The sequence below is a fragment of the Achroia grisella genome, unplaced genomic scaffold, assembly GCF_030625045.1.
Source record: "Achroia grisella isolate CSIRO2021 unplaced genomic scaffold, CSIRO_AGI_Agris_v1 utg1576, whole genome shotgun sequence".
NCBI lineage: Eukaryota > Metazoa > Arthropoda > Insecta > Lepidoptera > Pyralidae > Achroia > Achroia grisella.
The window spans coordinates 156,034-179,423 of NW_026712658.1; the positions used below are offsets into that span (position 1 = coordinate 156,034).

Genomic DNA, 23,390 nt, shown 5'->3' on the forward strand with positions numbered 1-23,390 from the left:
ATTACGTCGATGTACAAATGTGTGTAAATATCGCAGTCTATCTGTTATATTATATATATGCATTTGTATATATATATGTAATCTAGATATGGATTTAAGTAAGTTTTAAAATGTTTCAAGAAAGTACAGATCATTGTTAAATGCAATTGTAAGTTATAATTACGATTCAAATCAAGCCAAAGTATATTCATAGTTTACTTGAGATTTGTTTGATAATTAACTTTTAGTTTCTTATTTAATTTATTAAATTATTTTAAACACTTATTAAAACTTTTAAATGATTTAATAAAAGTTGTAAATTCTAAATTGTAACTAATAAATATTTCGTATGTCATATTTGGTCCATTAGTTTAGGGGCTACGATTTTACAGATACACTGACTGATTTGTGTCGGAGGTGAAAAATCGAAATCAATAGACACCAGACGTCCTAATAGATCCGAAAATTTATCACAATGTTTGATACATAGATATACATATCATTTGATAGATATTATTCTTATCAACTACTAGCTACCTTGTTAAATTTTATCTGTAAATTCAAAATATGAACTTGCATCGAATTTTATTCAAATTCTTTTACTAGTTTTTGCGTGAAAGAATAACAATTATTCATGCTATCGGGTACGAATATATTAATATTTATAATATTAGCAGTATTTGTAGTAAAAATAAGAATTGCGGCAAGCGTGTGCTGATTTCACGCAGTGACAATAACTTATTGTTATGCAGTAATTAATGAAATAATCCGTCACACTTGCGCGTCACTCCACTTTCACGTCTCTTGACGTTGATTAAAATTTAATTAATTTAACAGAACCACTCCTTATGGGGTTGTGGTGTGATATTATATGCTAATATTTTACAGGTCGTTTAGGTACGCATATAAAATGACTTTATAGCTACTACCGATTATAGTGTTAGTAGTATCTACTTATACACTACAAATTTTACGATGATTAAACGCAAAGATATAAAAACTTAATTTCGTGTTTATAATATGTTAGGTGACCTGCGCAACTTTGTCTGCGTCATATTTACTCTGGTTTCATTTGATCTGTCCATAGCAGCTCCGCTCTTATTGGTCGTAGCGTGATATTATATAGCCGAACGTTTTTTTCAATCAATGGCTTAAAGAATTTTTAAGATTGATTCATTAGCTCAATAGACTACCGCCTAGTAACACAAACTTTACCTGTTTATATTATTATTATACATTAGAGCACAATAAATATTTAAGATTTTATATTATAAAAATCTGAAAGTATTTTGGTATAAGTAAAATATATCACAAAGGTTACATAAACGATGCATGTAAAATACTGCTGAGAACTTCTTATTTAGAAGTCGGTATAAAATATTATTAACGGTACGGACTAGCTCAGATAATATATACTACAGCTATATATTATTTTATAGTCATGTAGTGACATCTTTTGATGTCGGCCTAAAAGCGGCTTCTTCGGTGCCTTATTATATTAGAGAGTGTTGGAGTGGAGTGCTCCGGAAGGCGGCCGCTTCTGAAACGTTTAGCGTGCCCTGATTTATACATACTTAGCGACAATATCGGGGAACACTCCTTAGTTCCTATAAAAGATTATTGTTAAATATACATAAATACATTATACTACAGATTCTGAATAGACTTGTTCGAAAAACATAGAATCGCGATAAATTTCACTGCTTATTTACACTAAACAAGTTTTACTTCAGTAAACTTTGTGTAAAGTCGTCTGAATGGGTACATCTGTCGCATCTACGTTAGCCGCTAAGCAGCTTGCATTGTAAGATGTGTTTCGGGTAAAAGATGACCTAAGTTAGTAAAATTACAGAGCAAGGAGGCGTGATATCTTAGTCCTCCTGTACGGCAATTATTAAATTCAATAAAATTCTCGGTCCACCTACCACCTGGGCTCGAACCATCTAGCAGGATCTTTTAACTATGGGTCTAACACCTAAGATGACGCAGGCCAGTGTGTGTGTATCACCAATAGTGTGTTCGGCATATCGTATCATATTAACATCTACTAGATACGCGAATAAAAATATATAGATATACTTTTTCTAAAATATTAAAAATGAATGTGCCGTAAGCATATATATTTTTTTTTATTTTAATTCATCTTTATTTAAGTATAACAAAATCAATACAAATAGATATACATCTAAGAGTACACAAACATATTTTTTGCGTTACACAGACAATAAGTCTTTTTAAACATATAACAGTACGAAAATAATATATACAATAAATGTGACGATCAATAATTAATTCTATAAAAATATTTATGTACGGTTTGATAAATATACCTACATAATACAAAAGGAAGCATATTAAAATGTTTATGGATATGTTTGCAAAGATCAACTGGTTTTTTCGCAAACATTACCATCAGGTGGCTAATTATTATTAAATATCATTTGTAGTCTAATATTTAAATTCCACAATGTGATATACGGAAAATATTTACAAAAAAAAGCAGAGAAGTAAAATGTCCACTTTACATGAATCATAATGTCATACTTTCTGTTAAAAAAAGAAAAATGTATACATTGAAAGTGTACTTAATGTTAACGCGAATGGTCTATTAATATAGGTTGGGTACGGGAGAATCATATTACAATGTTTTGTGATGTTAACTCAGTATTATGACACAGCCCCTAGCAACTGAGTGTAGGAGTAGTATGGTTCGTGATTATAACAATCGTAGAAAAATATTCCTGCGTCAATTGGTGGTCGCATTTTGAGTGCTTTTTCACGGTACACTTGAAGGACCCAAAGCTATAAGAATAAGGAAACACATTGCGGAATAGGTCAATTTCAAGTGGTTTACTCTGTAACTTATAAAATGAAATTATATTACATCGTCACATATTACAATAATAGCACTTACATAGTGTACTTTGAAATGGACCAAATTTTAACTATGAGTTATATAAAAACGCTTATGCTGAAAATAGTGAGATTATATAGTATGTCGAACAATATTCTTTTAATTAATCTTATTGTATATTTATATTTGACCCAAAAAAATTAGTGCTGGTTGGTAGTTTGTATTCATACGACTTGTAAATATAAACTTACAAGGATTATTTAAAAGAGCAACACACAAGTTTCTTGCTCGTTCTTCTTCTGATGAGACAGCTTTCCGAACGAGTGGTAGATAAAAAACAAATTGTTATGACTATTCTATTCTATTCTATTCTATTAATCCATAATCTTTACATAGTAAGAGTATAAAATGAAATTGCTTCCACTGTCTGTTCGCTTACATCTTTTAAACTATACAACGAATTATAATGTAGTTCTTAGCAATAGATAGAGTGATTCAAAAGGAACGTTTAAAAATATAATGTACGTGTACCCGTGCGACGTGCGGTCGGGTGGCTATTAATATATAAATGCGAATGGGCATGTGTATATATCTCTCTCTGTTTGTTTTTAAGATAAATATTTTATATGATATAAATTGTATCACAACGACGGATCTTTTATCTCAAAGTAAACGAAGCCGCATTTCACAGTAATAAGAATTAAACTTATAATAAAACACTAATTGAAAAACAATTTTTTTTCACAAAAAAATATTCTTAGGCTAGTGACATTCCTGAGAATATTTTTTTTGTACCACAAATAAATTTATACTGTTTTAATTACATGAAAAAAAAAATAGTTTTTCAATAAGTGTTTTATTCTAAGTTTAATTCTTATAACTTGCATCATTGAGAATTGAGAGTATATCATACCTATAGATACTTAGCTTGTATGTTTTTTAATCTGGAGTAGTCAAACAGATCACCACTTTATTGGTGTCGTAAATAAGCAGCGGAAGAAGAGTAAACACGAAAATTATTTATGATATTAATAAATGTATTGCATGGCACCATCTATCAAGTCCCAAACTGTAAAATGTCAGTCCGTACCTCCTCTTCTCGTGTATAGAGCCAAGTGATTGATACGCGCCTGTCAAAGATTTGATACGTCGTGCAAATTGATGTTCTTGTAAGAGTTTGTGTGATTTATCTAAGGATTTGTGTAACATGTGCTTATTCAACTAACCGATTGTAAGTTTATCCAATAGAATTTATAGTTACTGAGTATAGTGTTACAAGGCGTAACACTATACTCAGTAACTGTATATTCAAATTCAAATTCAAAAGTAATTTATTCATATAGAATACTTTAGCTGCTTATGAACGTAAAATTTTGTATATTATAAATTTTTCCATACCGTTATACCTATACATTCTAGCGCTTAGACAATTTAAAATAATTACGTGTATATCTTTACTAGCTGTTACTTACAAATTGCTCTGCTTTTTTACTTAAAGGTAAAGATAACAATCACAGACACTATCGAATTTATAATATTAGCGTGGATTTAGTGCTCTTTTATAGTACTAGTTAATATGAGTACATAACACTTTCTTATTAATTAATTTCACGATAGAATAAGATTTTTTATAATTTGTATTATTAATATTTTATAAAAAAAGTACAAAATTATTTTTATTTATATTTAATATTATTTGATGACTAAGATTAAGAATAAGACAAAGTCTTCGTACTTACTATGGAATAGAATATATCGTCTCTAGTAAAGATATTGATCTAAGTTGTGATACAAGATGTTAGGTATTTGTAAACTTAAGCATACACATTATTAATATAAATAGTTAATAGGGTCTTAACACGAATAATTTTATTACAAACAAGGTCTTTTTCTTTTTAAATGGCACTAGCAGTAATCACGAGATGACTGAAGTACAGCGATTTCACTGTCGGTAGGCTCCAGAAGTTTGTTCAACCCTGGCAGCACTCGACCGTTTTGTTTTGGCTGTATTGTTATGCACAAAATTTAAATCTTTTTGGATCAAATCGAGTTTTTATATCAAATCGTTATTCACCAATGTTCCATTGAATGAGAGTATGGTGCTCGTAGATATGTTATTGACTAGGCTAATAATATAGGTTATTAACTATAATACGTAGGCTTCAAATGTAACAATGCCAGATGTCTTTTTAGCGGTATATTAACATTCTGCCATTTTCCATTATTTATACTAATATATTTTACAAGGATTTTTTTATATATGTATCTTTTGAAGTAAATAAATTGAATATGTATTTATCTAACATATGATGTCTATGGGGTTATTGATATATATCATAGCCACTTTCCATCTTCGAGAGTATGCTGTAGTTTTTTGTTATACAAAACTTAGTATACCAATGCTGCTGATAAATTTACTTGTTCATTGCAATATTCAGTAATTACTTTGGATACTCTGTTTATATTTCATTCATTGTAATGATATAAAATGCTTTAATACCATATTATTTAGTAGGAACTGAATGTACTGTAAAATATTTAATCATGATTAGCTGTTATTAACATTAATTTAATTATTTTATATTATTTTGTACAATACAGAAACTTCAGACAGATTAATTTAATTAAGAAGTTCTTATTATTTATTAATTAGATGTTAGAGACGGGTAAGAGATATTTAATAAAATTAGCGGGATCTTAAAAGTTGCTAGTCTTGTATTTTTAAAGATGGTTGTTTCTTATTTTTTACATGATCATTTTCTTTCATGATATAACGTTATTTTTTTAATATAAATGCAATATTTATAAAAAAAAAGTTTTACCGAAATGATGATATGACCGCCGTGTGAAGTCATGAGAGACAAGAGAGATTTTAAATAAGTTACTCACACTGCATTACAATTTATTACGTGGTTGTAATATTGATATTGTTTCAATTAAAGAAAAAAACTTATAAGTTTCCATATCTATGAGTTGTTCTGACAATATCACAATTCATTACCCATTACGTATCATATGTAATGCTGTAATATTGCATATGATATATCAGTACTACATTCTATTACTATATAGGTTACCTATTATCATTCATCATTATGTAACAGTAGTAGTTATTTTCATTAGTAGTAACTGGTATATATGTGGAAATCTAAATCTGTATTTCCCAAACATACTGAGGATCCTTGGAGGATCCAAGGATAGTGTAAATTGGCGTGAAATTTGAGCGTGTTTGGCTTCAGGGAGATGTAAGTGCTCAAATTTCGTCTTAGGAATGTATTTGGCTCAAATAATTATACGTCGACTGGATGGTGGTTGTGCTTCGGTATTCTGTCAATCCCAGGGGTTTTGGCTATCGTTTATAGGTAGCCTCGGCTTAATTACAAATAATGTTTTTCGTCAATGGGTCATGAGGTCAACTACCTTTTCTCAATACCACGCGCTTTTGATTGGATGTCATGCATATATATTTTTTTTAACTATTATACATTATTATGACAGTTATCCTAGATAAAGTAGTACTCAGATGTATTGTCAGCAGTCGATGTCCTATGTCTATATTTCGCTGGCTATATTTAATAATCCATATAGCCGTCACCCGGATTAATTCTATTATCTGTGTTTACATCACCGAAGAGTCACTGCGATATATAAATTACCAAATATACATTCATACTTGTATACTTTTCGGGTATAAATAAATAAAATGAAATAAACACACATTATTTATTGTTTATACTTTGTCCTGTTTCGCTAATTGCTATTTTCTTTTCTTTTCAGATAAACAGCCACCGGTCACCGTACCACAGATTAGACTATAAGGTATTGCCATATTTTTACTTCTTTTTTAATAATTACCGAAATATATTATATAACCGTGTAAGTTTTGATACTTATTATTTTTTTAAAAGTCAAGTATTGAGAAATTAATATCTAGATATCGCTATATTTATAGCAATTTTCAGTTATTATTTTGAGTTATGATAAAGGATGGAAAAGTATAGTTATTATATTAACATAAGAAACAAAAGTGTAGAATAATAACATCATAAACCAACAAATTGTTCGATTGATTAATTACAGATTAAAAATTGTTTATACTTTATCTCGTTTAATAAGTAATTTAAAACTGAAAAAAAGTGTAGTAAATTATTTCATTAAGTTAGGCTAGATAGCTTTGTACTATGTGAAAAATAGGATTTATTTTATAAAATCGTTTAGTTGATTTTTATTAGAATTCTTTTACAGCTACTTCTATGCTGCATAGGTGTTTTTAATTATTATTATTTGGCATTAGTATTAGTACTTGGAGTCCCGATTGTACTGGTTATAATACCTTTAATCATATAGGTTTAATTGTACATACTATGTAAGTATATACTAAATCAAATCAGTCGATCAATGCAATTCGAAATGTAGTTCTATGAAAAGAAACTCAGCTACTCACTCTTTTGAATCAGATTATAGGTATATATAATTATAACAATAAATATTAATAATTAAATTTATTTTAAATACAGTGAACGCAAGCGTACCACATTAAAATAATGTAAATAAAATGTAATAATTCAATTAGCAGTCATAACTTGAACGGACCAGTCCCTACGAGCTGGCTGTACAGCAAATGAACCAAACTGGTAATTAATCAAATAGATTTAAGGATTAGAGGAGTTTGATTAGAGATTTATGTGTCTGTAGGCTTTCGTACGTGATATAAATATTTACAACAAACTCGTATTAGAAAGTCGGCTATTGATATTGTATCAATATATGTATGTATCCGGAATATATTGTGTCCCCAATATTTTTATCGTAAAAATGTAATGATTGAGTATACCAGGTAGATTCAAATCGAAATATAATACTAATCATATGTGTCACATAGTGATATTAAATAAGCAATATCCACTAATAGTACTGCTTTCAGTAGTGTACCTACGTAATGGTGATTTAATTGTAATATAAATTATGTAATAAATGAAGGATGATAGGATGAGAATGAAGTTAAGTCAGTCAAGACATTGTGCCGAATTCACCATGAATTAAGTCAGATTCCAGGGTTATTTAAAAATATCTTTTTTCCCATAATAAAACAGTTACATATGTAATGAAGATAAAACGTAGTTGATACGATAGACATCATGCAAAGTTTCACCAAACTATTTGCAGTTGGGATAAAACATTTTAGAAACACATACAGGAAACTAGTTATTAGCAGTAGTTAGAAACACATAGGATTTATTTTATCTCAAGAATTTAGAGCGGTAAATTGAGGAATAAGGTACAGACAGATATATTTAAGGCAAAATATTATCTTGCTATGTTTACTTCTGAACTAGTAACAGACAAAATTTATGTATATATACGCAACATTCTGTAGAATAGTTTTATATCAATATAATGTGTATATTATTCATTTAACCCTTGTCATCGTATATGTATAATATATGCAGAAAGAGGGCGATAAAACCCTCTTATTATTACACTTCCTCATATAGTATAATGATAGTTGTTAATCCATACTAATTTAATAGTTTTATAACTAAACCGCTAAATGGACTTTAATGAAATTTGACGTGTATCATGGGGATGAAAAAGGTTATCTTTTATCTCAAAAAATATTTGAAAGGGCAGAAATATATGATGAAAGCTTGTATCAAAATTATGTAAAATATCATAAACTATCATAAAAATTATAATAGAACAAAATACTTAGCTATAGAGATAATCAAACATGGAACTAATCGTATTTGCAGAAAATCTTTACCTATGAATAAACTTATAAGGTAAATTTTATCAAATTTGGTGTTATTTTGCGGAAGTCCATTTCATTATTAGATAGATATATATTATTTTGTTTAATTCCGCTGCCATTAGCATGTGTGAGACCACTAATCTTCAGTGCGGAATCCTGACTGCCGCTATTGGTGACTAAATTACGACCGTTATTGTTAGTCTACACCCTATATCGCTTACCTACTTTATGGAGACTAAAGTTGTATTCGCTCAAAATATAAGACTGAGAATAAAATTTTCTGCTGTACTCCGGTATTTTATTTAGTATTTGCCTCAAATGTACGCCAATTTGAGGCAACAAAGTATGGCAGTTTAAAAATTGCCCTCAGTTTATAAAGAAGCGTTCAGATTTAGTGTCAGATAATTATTTGTAATTTTAAGGTTGATGCAAATACTAGAAAGGAGCATATTAATTTGTGTAGCAAGTTCTGTAAATTATTTTAACACAAATTATTTATTTATTTATATACATAAAACTAAACGGGCCTAACAGCTTCTCAATATGAATTCTTAGGAAAAATTATACAAAAATATGAAACTTTAGCAATTATAAAAAAAAAACAGTTATGATTTACTATATATAAATTAAGATGAACTTAAAACTTCTTGAATTATATTTATGGTGTATGGTGAGTATATTTATTCTGTTGCACATAATAAAATGGTTAGGTCCTAAAAAATAACAAAGGCGACTAATTTGCAAGTAAACACTGTTAGTCAGTTTTTGGCGCAACTGACTCCTGTAACTGATCCAATGTAAATCTGCCTTAAGGTGATAAATCTCACGAATCCCCGATCTTATCAAAATATTCTTCCGAGCGACACCGTTTCTGATATTACTTGGCCTCTTCCTCGGCACTTTTCTTTAGATACTGCTATAAAAATATATCTGAAAACAGGGATCTTCTGAAATTGGTTCTAATGTTACGGAATAAATTAAGGACATGGTTATTTCGCACCGCTAGTGTCCGGTCAGACCTTTTTTGGGGCACTGGGCTTGTTCCTTTACAAATAAACTAGGTAAGGGTCCCGATCATTTTATAGAAATGGAGACGAATTTAGAAGGTCCCGCTTGTGTAATGAAATCACGCTACCCCGATTTCATCACTATTGATATTTCCAACGTATTAATTTTGAACACTACTTATAGATTATTAGTCTGAAATATCGAAATCTTGACGAAAAGATGTGAAGTACCCTGGTGATGCCGATGCACATGAGCGGCGATAACAGTTTACCTTTAGATAAACCGCAAGCCCTAAGCCACAAAAACTATTAATCATGAAGAAATTGTGGATATTTATAGTACAAATTCAATTGTGTTAAAATATTGGATTCAAAAACCCTGGAGACATACATTATACTTACAATATATGAATACAAGGGACAAATAGATTTGAAAACAAAAGATGATAATATCTATGCAAGAAACTCATTTTCCTATACTGGGATGAACAAAAATATCAAAAAAGCGTGATGCCAAGGAGATGAGGCATGATATCCCATTTTCACCAAATATCTACAGCAAAAGGGGTGCGACGTGAGTGGAATAATTCACGATAGTTTAGTTTCATGTTGCTTTGCACATGATTTATATTCTTTATCTTAAATAAAGTTTATTTATGCAACTACATTTGTTGTCAAGTTTATTGTGTATCGATTTATTTAAATAAAATGTATATATTTGTTTTTGACAACGTATGACTTTATATTTGTATGTGTTTCTAAAGTTTAGAAATACATAGTGTATTATAGTACTGGATATAAACTATTGATTACATTGTAATGAATTTATTTAATAATACATACCTGATTAAATTACACGTATATATGTATTGTAAATAGAAATATTGAAATCCGTTTAGTCTTGTTAAAGGTCAAGTTCAGTAATTCGTGAACTAAATTGAAACTACTTTTAGTCTCTACTATTTTAATAGATACTATTAGCCAAAGCTGACCTTTATAGGACTTAACTGGACAAAAATTGGGATGAGTCCAGAGGATCTAAATCCGTAGAAGGCCTTATGGAGGACCTAAGGCCTAAATCTTATGCGACATATACTTTAGACACCGCTAGGGGTTCTAATCTCGGCTCAGATCATTGTAATCGGTATCCCCCTTTAGAATGGGATACGGCATTGATTGGATGAATAGCGTAGATAGTTTTTTTGTTCTTATTACTGTGAAGTGTATTTCCTACTTTCTGTTGTTAAAACTAATTTAGTAAAATAGCTCAAATAGAAGACATTATTCGATTAGACGATGAGGGAAAGAAATAAAATGAAAATTGTAGTCACGAAACCAATAATATTCGATGTTGTTTCTTGTGCAATAAAACTCATGTTACGTAAATTTTTCTATTACCGGAGTTCGATAAATTAAATCCTATTTAAGATTTTCTTAAAGAGATTACTTACAGCAATTAGGTAACTTAATTAATTAATTTATATAAGCTTATTTATTATGAATTGCTTGTTAATTTATTGTTTAAGTTCAATAATATAAAACGATATGTTATACGATATCTTTATAGATAGAAACTAACATTAATAAACTCCCATCGGTTATTCAGAAGTATTAGTAAATCATTATATCTTCCTAATTCAGCTAAAATAGACTTTATTAGTATAACAAATCGAATTCTTTTCAGGAACCTGATTCAATATCGGCGGGATTAGTTCGGAACAAACGAGTCTGTAATAATCCGCCCAACTATTATTATGACAAACAAGAAACCTTTCTCAGTAATAACATAATGGTGTTGTTGGTGTAAATATCTTACAAATAACGAAACTATGGTGTTCGTGCCTTAATAGACACAATTATTAGGTAAGCAAACTCATTTATGGAAGTATATAAAATCCACAATTTAACATTAATTATTTTATAATTGAATACATGGGTATAATGTAACTTTGTGTCGTAAATAAATATACAACGATGAAGGCAAAATGGTAACTAAACGTCAAAGTTAAGTTTTAATTAAGGTTTTAAAACTAGCTATTATTTAGGTATTTTTTACCATACAATAAAATATAGATATAGTTTAAGAGGTCGTTGTGTTATAACAATATACATGTGATACAGCTAAAAATCTTTTCTTCAAATTTCTGACTTTGAACATTTAAACCTGCCATTTTAAATGTATTAGACTCAGAATTCTTGAGGTTATATGAATTTGTTTCAACTGTCGTGTAAATATAATTACACACAGGTGTTGCTCTTTTTGGATGTATGTAACAAAAAAAAAAAACAATCACATATAAAACAGATTAGATAACTAAATAACTATGAGTTTGTATAAAACAATTACACTATGCAAATACAAGTTATTTAAACAATTTATATTTTAAACAAAGCAAATAATGAAAAAGTTGAATTCAAAATATGAAAACGAAGACTATTTAGACATAAAGATATCGGGATTATATTTGCATAAGGACATGAACATTCTGGTTACTATTAAAAAAATTATTTATTGTAATGGAGTGCGGTGAACATAGGCTTTATATCTTCTGGTAATGAAATTTACACTTGAATGAAATTTAGTTAACTTAGAACTTTGTTCTTAATGCATTAAACTTCCATTATCACACATGTGTAACATTTCTAATAGTAACAAATTATTCCTTATACTTCGTATATTTTATACCTATCAGTTGAATTTAATATTTAGTATTCAAGGTTTAACCATGCAGTGTGATATAAAATTACAAGAGACAGAAGGACTCAAGTACTACTAGATGTACTAAAATATTAGTAAATATTTATAATACATCGCAAAATAACGTGATAAAATGTATTTTATACTAACAATTTTAAAATATCTTATATATTACCAATATATTCTGTAAAAGGAAACCTAAAATAATCAGAAAAATCAGACAGTACATAGAATAAGTAGCACAAGAATGGTGCTTATTCTGCTAAAAATACTGTACATTTGTAAAGTAAGCGCAGTGTAAACTCCACAAATATCGTATAACGGTAAACCACATATTGCATTTTAGCGTCAGCGTGTAGCCTTCACAGGAAATGGAATATTGAAACGGATATATAGAAATCAAAAGGTCTGTGAAACATATTTTGATATTGGTCTCCATTTGGCTGGTTTCCGGTTCTAGTAATTGTACACTTGTTGTCCTTTTATCAGAAAAATAAAATAAAAGAACCTTTATTTCACAATTGAAATTTAATATTTGAAATTATAAACACTATCTCATTAGAAAACAATTAACGAACATAACCTATAATTTGAAAGGTCCAACCAAGGATTTGAGAATATTAAATTAATGATATTTTCATTGATAAAAGTTTTACGATAACGTTACGGAAATTCGAACTCCTGAGACCAAAATTTCATTATTAATTTTTAATCATCATTAGCGAAATATTGGAAGCATTTAATGTTTTCACAAAACATTGCAATATTAAGAAGGTTATATATAAATTTAAAATGCTCTGCTTCTGTAAAGGATATTTAATCATCACAGTTTGTGGGTACATTGTGCTAGGTTTCATTGTGCCTCATGCTTGAGCTTAGCTGACTAATTTACTTGAAACACGATATTAATACTCAAAGTGCTTTTACGGCAGTTACTTGTAAATATTCAGTAATAAATAAATTTCATGAGACAATTAAGTTAGATTAAACAGGACTTGCTACGGGAGCTTGTTTGCTTGTACGGAATTTCCACTGAATACTTACTCAATACTCAAAATATGCTTTGTATAAAAAAACCTGTGAAATTCGAATATTTGAAAAAATCTATGGAGTATATACGAGTTTTAGATATTCGTAATGTCGGAGGGATATAAAAAAATGCATGTAAAGGAAGTAACGGTGAGTAATAGAGTTATTACTGGGATGACGGTGAACATACGAATGAAACATTTGTGAGAAGGATATACAATTTGTTTCAAAGTTAAATTCTCATTTACTAATATTTAATAATATCTCTCTCAAAAATACATTTTATATTAAATTATTAGTCGTAATTGATTTTAAAAAATGCATTTGAATAGAGGTAACCAGGGCTGCAGATATGGCAAGGAGCCAGAGGCTTTGTAACATTGGCAATGTGCCAGCTTCATCGATCGCATATCAAACAGGTCAACGGTTGCCATCCTCTTTAGGCCAGAAATGTACTTATGCGTCGCGACAGTAAACGGCCCTGAAAACTTGTAGATTATTCTTTCATGCAAAGTTACACAGTAATACACAGACACACCTACCATAAATATTCCAAGATTATATTCTTTACTAGCTGCAACTGCTGCTTCGTCCGCGTGGAATTTAACTTTATTTTTTTTATTAAAGTAGCCTAAGTTACTCCTTATTACATAAGCTATCTGCCAAAAAAGTCCCGTTAAAATCGGATCAGTCATTTCAGAGATTAGCCGGAACAAACAGACCGACAGATAGAAATTTTAAAAAGTGGTTTTTTGGTATATGTACCTATTACTTAGACTAGATGTAAACTATTACTTATTTATATTACATTAGATTTTGTGTGAACGCATGGTTCAGAAAAAACTTTAATAAAATACCGAAGTGCAAAATGAACCAATCACTAAATAAAATAACTTTAAAAAGCAATACTTTCAAACACATTAGGTTCACACATTATCAGCATATTCTGTATTATAATATTATGATTTACTAATATACATAAACTGATAATAATGAACAATTTTGGATATATTTCGTTACCGTCAATAGCGACGTACCATATATAGTAATTTGTAAGAAACTGTACACTTTTGCGAACAGTATTAGCTAAAGGATTCGTGTGAAAACTAAAATACAAAAGGTCGATATTATATTGGTTAAGAACATTGGAAAAGTAAGTTGATTATATTAGTATGTTACTACCTGTTAGTACCTTATTAGTAGGTTAGTAGCGTAGATGCACTAAACAGTAGGGTCAGCAACGCGCAAGTGATACCCCTGGTGTTTCAGGCGTTCATAGGCTACGGTAACCATTTACCATCTGATGGGCCGTATGCTTAATTGCCACCATCGTAGTATAAATAAAAAAAACAGTTTGTTACCAAGTTTTATCCTGACGATAATAATATCTACTATACTTATCCGAACTTTGGCTATAACAGTTAGCTATCCTATCTCATACTAATTCGACTCTTATTGTTTGTTATGTAAGAATATACTTGTAAAATGTTTTATTATTAGCCAGTTACTACACAACCAACGGAGGTTGTAACTACTTTATTACAAATCTTGAAGACGTTGGATCCTTCATCAATATGTATATTAAACCTATCCTTGTTTACCCTGTTTAGACATAGGCCAAAGTATGCAAATGCGTTTGATGTTTTAAGACTGGGTTGTTACTACGAATCTAATATGCATGAACGGGTCATTGTTTTCAGTAGAACTATAGTCGATAGATAAGTTCCTAGTCTCCATTATAGTATAGATATCCATAGATTCGTTATCAATTCCATACAAGAAAGCTGTATTGAAATCGTATGGGACTGTTATTATAAGTTTATATATTTTATCTTAACTTTAAATAAACGTGTTGTTAGTATGGCAGCCCTATGAAGTTTTTTACTACTTAATTCAATATAAACTAGCGTACCTGTTTAAGTAATAAAATGAAAGTAAATGCACTTTAGTACTAAGTTTTATCTCAAATCTCGACGGTAACACATGGCTAGAAGATCGTAACTACTTATATAAACACAGTGGAATAGTTTATCGTGTATTCGATATATAAACTGAATGGTAATTAATATAAATAAATAAATATAATGCTGTTATCTGTACCTATTGTGCTTAAACAGCAGATCATGATAAAATGGACGGGACCTGTTTTGTGCTGATTTTTTTTTATGTTTCTTACCGTTATCGAGTTATTTAAAAAAAAAAAAAGGATGAAAAATTTATTTTTTCATCCCTTTTCTGCTAACTTAAATCAAAATTTCTTTCTGTATATTATTCACGTATTTTCGGATTTATTTTTATATATTGCGCCAAAACAGATCACACCAAGTTTAACTTAAAATTTTACTGGACAATTTGTACCGTGCGAGGAATGGAACTGGCGACGATTGGAAAAAAGGCGAAAAATAAATTGACACATAAAGATTTTTGGTCCCGCTCTAATTTGAACTTACGACTTTGAGTGTACTTTAAATTAATAAATAACTTGGCCACCACGTTCTAGTGGAAAATTAACTAATAAAAATTACATAATAGGAAATAAGTTCATAAAATTATATGTGATATTTTGTCATTAGTTGTCCAGTAACTATAGTATACAATAAGAGCATAGATGACGCATTGTGAGTTGTTCAGATATATCATACTTATAAAGGAAGCATCAGCAATGTAATTTACTTTATTTTTTCTACCCAATAATTTATCTGCAAAATATTGGATTTCTGTATTAGACAACATTACCTACGCTAGACAAGTTTCGAATCAATAGAGCGCCCTTAGATTATAGTCGTATCTGTCAGACGTAGTTTAGCCGACAGGCGCTCTGTTAGACGGTCCTTGAGGATTAAAGTGCTTTCAGTACTTACCTCCCACGTAGACATGATTGAAAAGTGATAACTGTCGCCTATAGAGATAAACATCATAGATAGTGACGCCCATTATTTTGTGTTGTCTTGGCGTACTGAAAATAATAGCATTTTATCCATACTTACACTGTAAAAGAATATTTTCCTATTTAATAATGTTATACGATTCAAATGTTAACGTGAATATTTAGATTGTATTATATGGATAGACATAGGCAATCACAAAAAACAGACGACAAAATTTCCGTCCACAAATACGTAATAATATAATTTAAGAAAAATAAATGAATGATAAAGAACTACTATGATAACGGTACCTACATTGAGTTCGCGGAGTTCCATAGTCTTCGTCTGGGTATTCTACTGATTGTATAATGAACTATATTCTAAGGATCTATTGTATATTATACCCACGATCATATTGTATCTACTATCAACAGGGATGCGTACCTAGGCAATTGAATGGTCGATGTCTGCAGTATTTTAGAGAGATGTCCTCCGGCAAATGCTTACTGTAGAGTGAGCTTGGTATTGTGGTTTCTAAACTGTATAGATGGGAATTGAATTGAAATTGTATATCATTAGGCGACGTGCTTTATTACAACTACAATTTAGTATAAGAAGGTAGAACGATAATTTCTAACTGTTTGTTTGTTTGTTTGTAATACTTTATTGTACAATATTATTATAAATAAAAGGACACTGTTTGCGGGAATGATGAACTGAACACTCGTTTTAGTCGAATTTCAATACGATTTTCATCATTATTATTTATTAAAGTCATCATTTTATGAATAAAAATCTTTAATTCTTTAATGCGAATGTTTAACTTTGTAGAAACTTTGTAATACACAGTGAAACGTATATTAAGTCCATGTTGAATTCCCTTAGAGTTAATACCGTACCTAATAAATTGTTTTATAACTCACAGTTCTAAGTCCGTTCTCCACTTGCGTCTTTTATCTTTTGAGAAGTTTTCCACTTCACTCAAGTTCTCGGAGTTCATTTTATAATTGCCGTCGCAGTTTTGTTTCGCTCTCCAATCACAATTGAAAATGAGAAATAATGTTCTCAGTTGATTTCAAAGGATGAGTCGTAGAAGGGGATATCTAAAGATATAACGTCTTTTCTCTTCACTTCAATGGAGATCAAATATTATTTGTGTTGACTTTTAGTACCTATTGCTTTGTTTGTATTTCGTAAGAATATAATGTAATAAGTGGGTCGTAAGAATAAGTAATATTATGTAAGTAAATTTATTGATTATTTATCTACAGATACAGAACGTTAAATAGTTAAGAAGTCTCTAATTTCTATAAATACTAGTGTTATAAATGATAATGATAATGTTCATTTATATATTTCTATAATAGGACGTTTGCGGCTTTTCTACGCAAAAATTATATTATATATTAATATAACTATATTAAATAATATACGCTGTAGCATCGCTTATGCTAGTTAAAGTAAATTAATAGTTTAACTATTAGCTTAACAAAGAGTATTTTTCAGTACTATAAGATTTCGTAACAAAATAAGTAATTTTATCTATTAGTAAATACTAATATTAACCGACTCTAAAGAATGGCATAAAGGCAAGGCAATAATAATGATCGATTTTGGTATTTAAAAATAGATTGGTAAATTTAGTCCCTTACTACAAAATAATTTGATGGTCATCGTCATGAGTTAAAAGCATAATTCATTTCTGTACGTTTATGTATCAGATTATTTATTAAAAATACATACGCAGACGTATTATTAGTATAGTAATAGTAACAGTAAACGTGCAATCATAAAACGTATAATTATGTGTATGTAAAAAAAAATATTTCGCAGCCAACCACTCTATATGTCTACATTTTTTCACAAGAGAATACCTTGCGTAATCTCTAAATAGGGGAAAATGAAGAAATCCTAAAGGTAACAACCGCGAGTAGGAAATACCTACCACAAAGGTAAAATAGTAAATTGAAAATCATTCAAGAATATGAAAATTGTAGTTGGTCGTAAATACATATACGTATGTTACAGCAATATCTACTGAGACCCAATTCGCCAATCAATTTTTATTGCTTTGACGCTATGAGCTGTGGATTTCTTTCCTACGACTGGGAGTGTGGCCTTCGTGTCAATTTTTTACGAGTATTTTTTTTTATTTCATCTTCCAATAACTAGGTATTGAACATTGCACAGAACGGAACTAGTTAATTCTAAATATTGTCATTAATCCTGAGAGGATGTATAAATATTTGTCATTTTTCTATTCCACAAGGGATAAGTATAAATTCGCCAAACATGTGATATTCTGGGAAACACATGTCTACGTGTAATCTCATGTAGTTGCTTTATTTGTCAGGTTATATTGGGGTTTAGGGAAATCAGTGCAATCCTTTGTAGCAGAGGTAGAGACAAGCGCATAGAACATTAACAAGAAACAGTAACTGTATAATATAGTTGTCTGGCACTGATGCATTTGTGCTTTATTCTCCTAATCGACGATGAAATGGAGTGGAAACAACTTAGATTTACTCCATTACAGTATAAACTAGCGGAGAATGTCATGCCATAATGTCTTTTAAAAACTACAATTTTACAAAATAATATTCTGATGTTTAATGTTTTTCTATCTCATCTTATGGATTTGTTTTAATTTGGTATACACTGATCCGTAATACTCTTCCTATTACAAATACATACTTCGTAATAGAATAGATATGTTATGAACTCTGCAAGTTTTCTTCATAAGTATCATAACGATATTAGTATCGTAAGGAAACTCCACACTGTTGTCGGTCAGATATAAGTTACGACAACCGCACGTTGCGTTGAATTATTTATTATTTTTACTTGTGTGTCACGAAACAAACAAAATAAACCATTTTATATCTGTAAGCAACAGAATTGGACCTGACTTTCTTTGGTGCGAAAATAAAATCCTGAACGAACTGGACAATAGAAAATTTATACGGATAATACTTATATAGTATCATCCACGAAAATAATCATTTAAGTAAGTAATGTTTATCTTCAATACGTAGGTTTTGTCATTATTTGAGATTAATGCCTTGTTACTGCATTCAACACTAAATACGGCATGAGAACTGATTATAATTATCGAATGAGAATACCAATTAAAGTATCACCTATACAAGTCTTTTTTATTTGTACATAAAATCATTAATGTAAGCAGCTCATTAGTATTGACAAATAACAATTTTTATTAGTATGTTCATAAGCAGATTTTAAACTTTTTCCCACGTATCATGCACTCTATGTAATATTAACACTATAATGTTTTTTGAATACTCTGTATTGAGAAATTTTAAATATTGATTTCATAATTTCTTTTACTTGCGACGTACGTAGGCGGGATGTTTACTGGATTAGTTGGAAGAAATACGGTTTTGCTAGTCCTAAGAGCCTTTCTAACGTTTCTAACACGTCTGTGATACCGTTCTTAAAACATTTTAACTGCGAGCCATTCAACAGCTGAGCCACACAGCTCAACCGTTACTTTGGGTCTGCATTATTACATTACTACCCAATCATCCCGGATATGCCGGGATATTTCCGCCCATTGCAGGCTCAAATAGTTTATTGTTCTCCTAACTGGATTCCAATTGGATTTACGGCCGCCATTAGAAATTTGATTGTAGATAGTTTTCAGCGAATTTATCATTCTGTTTATGTTTTATTGGATTTACAGCGGGCGCAGTTGGTTTAATTTTCTGTAGTTCAAATTTCGCTTTTATTATTTGTTCCATGCTATGTTTTTGTTTTAAATTCATTAAACATATTGTATATGAAGATGCATTCTTTTTAAGAAATCTTAAATAGACTCGATATAGTGTTACTTGTTACTGACTTATTCTAGTTTGAAATATAATAAAGGTTTACGTTGTTATTCAAACTTTTTGATATTAATCTTTACCGCGGTTTGCGTTTGTATGGGAATTGGAGGTAACCTCGCGTTTAGTCTTTTCTTAGGTATTGACTTGTGTAGAAAGAACTTATATAAAATAATCGTAACTATTTGTCATTTCGACACTATAAATGTCACATATTTATATTAAAACATATGATTGTTTGTATTAGTCTATGTGTTTTTAGGTATATTATATATGTATTTACAATAAAAATATATAAATATGTATATAAGTTCCCCAGTACCACAACACAAACTCTGCTGAATTTGGGATTAGAGAGCGCTGTGTGAATTGTCTAGGGACATTATTATTAGATTACACATGTGTCTGTAGTTATATACTTCCAAGGGATTAAAATATTCTATAATATTTAATATCTATATGTTAACTACAATATTTCAATCTCTTGCATGTTTATGAAATTGAAAAAGGGGTACTCCTCGAACCGTAAACAGGTTTAGGAATGTGTTAACTCAGATGAGGAAATTGGCTGTGGTTTATATACCATAAAATAGTTATATGTGTTGTAGGATGGGGATAATACGAGGCTAGGTAATGTAGTGTGACGCGAGATTGTATGTATTTGAATAAGATAACAATATTAACTCGTGAATTTGATTTATGATACATGTTTATGCACGTTTTATAGTCTCACATCTAACATTCGTATTCATGATTGTGTGTGTATATTTTGTATGGGTTATATATATACGTATACATACATTTATATATTTAAGAAAAGTAATTATGTATTTTTTAATGTACATAATCTGTATGTTACAGGGTAATTGATATGGCGAATTCTCAAAAATATTTATATTTTCATTTAGAATGCTTTCATAGTATATTTCAGAGTTTGATATAATACTAGCCCTTTCCTCATGATACATTTATCTTTATGTCAAATATAGTTAATATCGTAAGTCGTAACTTATCTTCAGTTCAGCCATTTAGCCGTGAAACGATGATAAACAGACAGTCAACCTTTCGCTTAAATGTATGTATTAGTAGATTGATTTAAGTGGGATAGTCTTAATTACGTCAATGCTAGATAACAACATTGTATAAAATAATACCACAGACTGTAAATGTAGTAGTCCTAATTTTTACGGTCAATATGAAAGTTTTCTTTTATCTTTCAATATATTTAAAATGTAACAGCGCTGTGCTTCAGTAGTTGGAATCTGGATGCAGTTAAAAATCCGGTGATACGAAGCAGCATTCGCTGTAGTAAAACCCTTTACATTGTACGGTACGATCCCGTCCTCTGAATGGTGTATTATAATTTTATTGCCCTATATTGACGCCGTTTGGCTCTGATTTCGCCACTATGTTGTACTTTTGGTTATTTAGTGTCTTATTTCACTACTTTTTGAATTTATCTCTATATCTAATGAATGCCGCTATTGGAGTATGAAGTCAAGTCAGTTGTCCCATCGTGGTGGATTCGCTAGCTATTAACCGCGATGATACCGAGGGGAGAGTTTGGTATGTGGATATCAACTAGCATATAGTTGTAGTTTATTTAGTACATTCTTAGTAATGAAAACACTAACTCATGTTACTAACAATTTACTTCCCAGTAACACTTATGTAGAGAGAGTATTTTTTAAATGAAATTTACTTTCTTATGAGATCATAAGTGCGATAATAAAATCTAGACACGCGGCAGCGTGTCAAGCCGAGTTTCAAGTAAACTGGCCTGCAGCACCGTGTGTATATTTACACGAACCATTTGGAGCCACTTTTGACCCCCTCATAACTCAAAAACTCTTTCACATAAACCTGTCAAATTTGGTTCATATATTGAGACTTGCGAGATAAATATGTGTTCCAAATTTCATAAACATATCTCAAACGGTTATTTAGATATTAATGTCCAAAAATCGTCATTTTTATCACTGATCAACTATAGATCAAAATTATAACCCACTTCCAGATGACCTAGGAAGTTCAAATTTGGCATGCAGATAGGTAATTAGGTGAATATAAAGGAAAAAATCTGAAACTGGTAAACTGTTATCATTTTACTACACTTTTTCACTTTAATTGATTCTATTTCAACTTATACTGGACGAATACTAAAATTCTATGAAAACGTCGATAGCCACCAATTGACATTGATCCCTGGCGAAAAATCTCATCTTGTACTGGACGGAAAGTAATATTGTATGAAAACGTAGATAATTACCAATTTACGTTGACCCCTTCACATCAGTGTCGATAACTAGCAAACTTCAAATATTGCATTGAGCGGTAAACACTAGTTGCTATAATTTAGATTCTGTCTAAAATATACTCGTACTTATAACTAGGAGTATAGTCGAATTTCGTATTTATTATGTTATTAACTGAGATTTGGTATTAATTATTGTTTCAATATTTAGCGCACATCGATAGTGTAAAATCATTATTTTTATAAATAATTATTAAGTAATAGGCATTACGGTATAGGGCGCCGCGGCGGCGCCGTGTGGGAGCGGTGCGATATAACGTTGACGCGAACCTGTCCGAGCGAATGGCAGCCGCCCTCATATGTCTCAATGTTTTGTTTCTCGATATCTAACCTATAAGGTTGCGATTTATGCTACGAAATTCATAGCTTTCTTAAATTATACTTATATATTTGTGGTTATATTATTATTACATTATTTTAGTAAATACGTATGGTATAGACAATAGTTTAAACCAAAAATTAATAACAATTTTAGTATAGTTATAAGTAGGAATGTATAGTTAACTCGAGAATGAGAACTCATTGGTAACAAATTGTTTTCTTGAGAATTTAATAGATAACAGTCAATTTGTTATATAATCGTCTTTACGAACTATAACGTGGCAATACCAAGTTTCAGATATTAAATAATGTATATGTTGAAAGAGAACAATTCCGTATTTGCTTAACATGTGCTATTACTATCCACAAATCACAAGGCCTTAGTTTTGGCAGTCCTCTTCTCAACATAGGCTCCTCTATATTTAATAAAGGGCAGGTTTACGTTGGACTCTCCAGAGTTAAAACCTTAGATGGAGTACGTCTTAACAATTTAGATCCAAGTCACGAGAGCTCTATTGTAGAGTACAACCATCTGTGGACGTTATACCGCCCCGATTTGCCCAAAACTTCCTGATACTGAATTGGCAATGCACTTGAACATTTAAAAGTTACAAGAAAATATAGAAAATAACACAAAAAAAGACAATTATACCCCGTAAATATACGAAAATACAGTAATTTATCAAAAATAATTTGGTATTAATTTAGTTATAAATAAGTACCT

General features: G+C 30.2%; 1 protein-coding gene across 1 annotated transcript in view; it reads left to right on the plus strand.

The window, feature by feature from the left end:
- The first annotated feature begins 6,609 nt into the window (after positions 1–6,609).
- LOC131841284 (complexin) overlaps positions 6,610–23,390 on the plus strand; it is a 251,693-nt gene continuing 234,912 nt past the window's right edge. Inside the window, exon 1 of the mRNA XM_059189592.1 lies at positions 6,610–6,652. The gene's annotated coding sequence lies outside the window, so the exon portion shown is untranslated. The remainder of the gene's footprint in view (positions 6,653–23,390) is intronic.